This window comes from Leptonotus elevatus, unplaced genomic scaffold (assembly GCF_054856555.1).
Source record: "Leptonotus elevatus isolate MCC_2025b unplaced genomic scaffold, RoL_Lele_1.0 HiC_scaffold_148, whole genome shotgun sequence".
Lineage (NCBI taxonomy): Eukaryota > Metazoa > Chordata > Actinopteri > Syngnathiformes > Syngnathidae > Leptonotus > Leptonotus elevatus.
In genome coordinates, this window is record NW_028233539.1 from 32,501 (window position 1) to 37,500 (window position 5,000).

Sequence of the window (5,000 nt, forward strand, 5' to 3'; positions counted from 1 at the left end):
GGGCTTGTTGCTGGCCGTTGGAGGAGCTCCAGCGGACCGGGGGGAGCGCGCCCGTCTTCGGGGCTTGTTGCTGGCCGTTGGCGGAGCTCCAGCGGACCGCGGGGAGCGCGCCCGTCTTCGGGGCTTGTTGCTGGCCGTTGGAGGAGCTCCAGCGGACCGCGGGGAGCGCGCCCGTCTTCGGGGCTTGTTGCTGGCCGTTGGAGGAGCTCCAGCGGACCGCGGGGAGCGCGCCCGTCTTCGGGGCTTGTTGCTGGCCGTTGGCGGAGCTCCAGCGGACCGCGGGGAGCGCGCCCGTCTTCGGGGCTTGTTGCTGGCCGTTGGCGGAGCTCCAGCGGACCGCGGGGAGCGCGCCCGTCTTCGGGGCTTGTTGCTGGCCGTCGGAGGAGCTCCAGCGGACCGGGGGGGAGCCGGGCGTTCGAGTTGCCCAGGCAGGGGGTTATCCTCCACTAGCAAACCTCCATGAGCAGCGGAGCCCGTCAGCTTCGCCAAAAAGAACCACACGAGGGCGACCTGGGGTTGAAATCCCCCGCCCCATAGGAATGAATGCCGGGCGTTCGAGTTGCCCAGGCAGGGGGTTATCCTCCACTAGCAAACCTCCATGAGCAGCGGAGCCCGTCAGCGGCGCCAAAAAGAACCACACGAGGGCGACCTGGGGTTGAAATCCCCCGCCACATAGGAACGAATGCCGGGCGTTCGAGTTGCCCAGGCAGGGGGTTATCCTCCACTAGCAAACCTCCATGAGCAGCGGAGCCCGTCAGCTGCGCCAAAAAGAACCACACGAGGGCGACCTGGGGTTGAAATCCCCCGCCACATAGGAACGAATGCCGGGCGTTCGAGTTGCCCAGGCAGGGGGTTATCCTCCACTAGCAAACCTCCATGAGCAGCGGAGCCCGTCAGCTGCGCCAAAAAGAACCACACGAGGGCGGCCTGGGGTTGAAATCCCCCGCCACAAAGGAACGAATGCCGGGCGTTCGAGTTGCCCAGGCAGGGGGTTATCCTCCACTAGCAAACCTCCATGAGCAGCGGAGCCCGTCAGCTGCGCCAAAAAGAACCACACGAGGGCGACCTGGGGTTGAAATCCCCCGCCACATAGGAACGAATGCCGGGCAACCAGGGGTCGAAATCCCCCATTGAAATGAATGGCGGGCAACCAGGGGTCGAAGTCCCCCATTGAAATGAATGGCGGGCAACCAGGGGTCGAAGTCCCCCATTGAAATGAATGGCGGGCTACCAGGGGTCGAAATCCCCCATTGAAATGAATGGCGGGCGACCAGGGGTCGAAATCCCCCATTGAAATGAATGGCGGGCAACCAGGGGTCGAAGTCCCCCATTGAAATGAATGGCGGGCGACCAGGGGTCGAAATCCCCCATTGAAATGAATGGCGGGCTACCAGGGGTCCAAGTCCCCCATTGAAATGAATGGCGGGCTACCAGGGGTCGAAGTCCCCCATTGAAATGAATGGCGGGCTACCAGGGGTCGAAATCCCCCATTGAAATGAATGGCGGGCGACCAGGGGTCGAAATCCCCCATTGAAATGAATGGCGGGCGACCAGGGGTCGAAATCCCCCATTGAAATGAATGGCGGGCTACCAGGGGTCCAAGTCCCCCATTGAAATGAATGGCGGGCTACCAGGGGTCGAAGTCCCCCATTGAAATGAATGGCGGGCTACCAGGGGTCGAAATCCCCCATTGAAATGAATGGCGGGCGACCAGGGGTCGAAATCCCCCATTGAAATGAATGGCGGGCAACCAGGGGTCGAAAGTCCCCATTGAAATGAATGGCGGGCGACCAGGGGTCGAAATTCCCCATTGAAATGAATGGCGGGCAACCAGGGGTCGAAATTCCCCATTGAAATGAATGGGCCCATTCATTTTCAATGGCCGGGCTACCAGGGGCGCAGTACCACCTGTCGTCATTAGGGGCGCTGTAGATAGGGGACCGAGTCCCCCCATTCGAGAGGTTTGCACCCAAACCTCAAAATGGTTGGTGTACAATTATAGGAGAGACCTTTTTAAGACGTGGGAGCTCCAGGGCAAATCAAGGGAGGCTCGACCAACCCATATCCGCTTTAGATGCACTTTAGGTCGGACTCCCTTGCCAGATGGTCCCCTCCTCAGCCTGGTTCTCGAATTTTTTCTAAGTCAGCCCAACTTGGAAATATTTTCAGAGTGCCACTTTCAAGGGAGTTTCGCCCAACCCCTATCCGCCTAAGAGGCACTTCAGGTCGGCCTGACTGGCCACATTTTCCCCCTCCTCATCCTGGTTCTCGAATTTTTTCTAAGTCAGCCAAACTTGGAAATTTTTTCAGAGTGCCACTTTCAAGGGAGTTTCGCCCAACCCCTATCCGCCTAAGAGGCACTTCGGGTCGGCCTGACTGGCCACATTTTCCCCCTCCTCATCCTGGTTCTCGAATTTTTTCTAAGTCAGCCAAACTTGGAAATTTTTTCAGAGTGCCACTTTCAAGGGAGTTTCGCCCAACCCCTATCCGCCTAAGAGGCACTTCGGGTCGGCCTGACTGGCCACATTTTCCCCCTCCTCATCCTGGTTCTCGAATTTTTTCTAAGTCAGCCAAACTTGGAAATTTTTTCAGAGTGCCACTTTCAAGGGAGTTTCGCCCAACCCCTATCCGCCTAAGAGGCACTTCGGGTCGGCCTGACTGGCCACATTTCCCCCCTCCTCATCCTGGTTCTCGAATTTTTTCTAAGTCAGCCAAACTTGGAAATTTTTTCAGAGTGCCACTTTCAAGGGAGTTTCGCCCAACCCCTATCCGCCTAAGAGGCACTTCGGGTCGGCCTGACTGGCCACATTTCCCCCCTCCTCATCCTGGTTCTCGAATTTTTTCTAAGTCAGCCAAACTTGGAAATTTTTTCAGAGTGCCACTTTCAAGGGAGTTTCGCCCAACCCCTATCCGCCTAAGAGGCACTTCGGGTCGGCCTGACTGGCCACATTTCCCCCCTCCTCATCCTGGTTCTCGAATTTTTTCTAAGTCAGCCAAACTTGGAAATTTTTTCAGAGTGCCACTTTCAAGGGAGTTTCGCCCAACCCCTATCCGCCTAAGAGGCACTTCGGGTCGGCCTGACTGGCCACATTTCCCCCCTCCTCATCCTGGTTCTCGAATTTTTTCTAAGTCAGCCAAACTTGGAAATTTTTTCAGAGTGCCACTTTCAAGGGAGTTTCGCCCAACCCCTATCCGCCTAAGAGGCACTTCGGGTCGGCCTGACTGGCCACATTTCCCCCCTCCTCATCCTGGTTCTCGAATTTTTTCTAAGTCAGCCAAACTTGGAAATTTTTTCAGAGTGCCACTTTCAAGGGAGTTTCGCCCAACCCCTATCCGCCTAAGAGGCACTTCGGGTCGGCCTGACTGGCCACATTTCCCCCCTCCTCATCCTGGTTCTCGAATTTTTTCTAAGTCAGCCAAACTTGGAAATTTTTTCAGAGTGCCACTTTCAAGGGAGTTTCGCCCAACCCCTATCCGCCTAAGAGGCACTTCGGGTCGGCCTGACTGGCCACATTTCCCCCCTCCTCATCCTGGTTCTCGAATTTTTTCTAAGTCAGCCAAACTTGGAAATTTTTTCAGAGTGCCACTTTCAAGGGAGTTTCGCCCAACCCCTATCCGCCTAAGAGGCACTTCGGGTCGGCCTGACTGGCCACATTTCCCCCCTCCTCATCCTGGTTCTCGAATTTTTTCTAAGTCAGCCAAACTTGGAAATTTTTTCAGAGTGCCACTTTCAAGGGAGTTTCGCCCAACCCCTATCCGCCTAAGAGGCACTTCGGGTCGGCCTGACTGGCCACATTTCCCCCCTCCTCATCCTGGTTCTCGAATTTTTTCTAAGTCAGCCAAACTTGGAAATTTTTTCAGAGTGCCACTTTCAAGGGAGTTTCGCCCAACCCCTATCCGCCTAAGAGGCACTTCGGGTCGGCCTGACTGGCCACATTTTCCCCCTCCTCATCCTGGTTCTCGAATTTTTTCTAAGTCAGCCAAACTTGGAAATTTTTTCAGAGTGCCACTTTCAAGGGAGTTTCGCCCAACCCCTATCCGCCTAAGAGGCACTTCGGGTCGGCCTGACTGGCCACATTTTCCCCCTCCTCATCCTGGTTCTCGAATTTTTTCTAAGTCAGCCAAACTTGGAAATTTTTTCAGAGTGCCACTTTCAAGGGAGTTTCGCCCAACCCTTATCCGCCTAAGAGGCACTTCAGGTCGGCCTGACTGGCCACATTTTCCCCCTCCTCATCCTGGTTCTCGAATTTTTTCTAAGTCAGCCAAACTTGGAAATTTTTTCAGAGTGCCACTTTCAAGGGAGTTTCGCCCAACCCCTATCCGCCTAAGAGGCACTTCGGGTCGGCCTGACTGGCCACATTTTCCCCCTCCTCATCCTGGTTCTCGAATTTTTTCTAAGTCAGCCCAACTTGGAAATTTTTTCAGAGTGCCACTTTCAAGGGAGTTTCGCCCAACCCCTATCCGCCTAAGAGGCACTTCGGGTCGGCCTGACTGGCCACATTTTCCCCCTCCTCATCCTGGTTCTCGAATTTTTTCTAAGTCAGCCAAACTTGGAAATTTTTTCAGAGTGCCACTTTCAAGGGAGTTTCGCCCAACCCTTATCCGCCTAAGAGGCACTTCAGGTCGGCCTGACTGGCCACATTTTCCCCCTCCTCATCCTGGTTCTCGAATTTTTTCTAAGTCAGCCAAACTTGGAAATTTTTTCAGAGTGCCACTTCCAAGGGAGTTTCGCCCAATCCCTATCCGACTTAGAGGCACTTCGGGTCGGCCTCCCTGGCCAGATTTTCCCCCTCCTCAGCCCCGGTTCTCAAATTTTTTTCCAAGTCGGCCGATCTTCCGGATATTTTCAGAGCGCCGCCCCCGGAGCCTCCGGAGCCTCGGCAGCAGGCCGTCGCCCGCGACACGCCGCACCTTCTCCCACGTACGAACGGCATCCAAGACCCGCCTTCGGAGGGCCCCCGCCGGCCGGCCTCGCGCCGGTGTTCGGGCGGGCGGCTCCT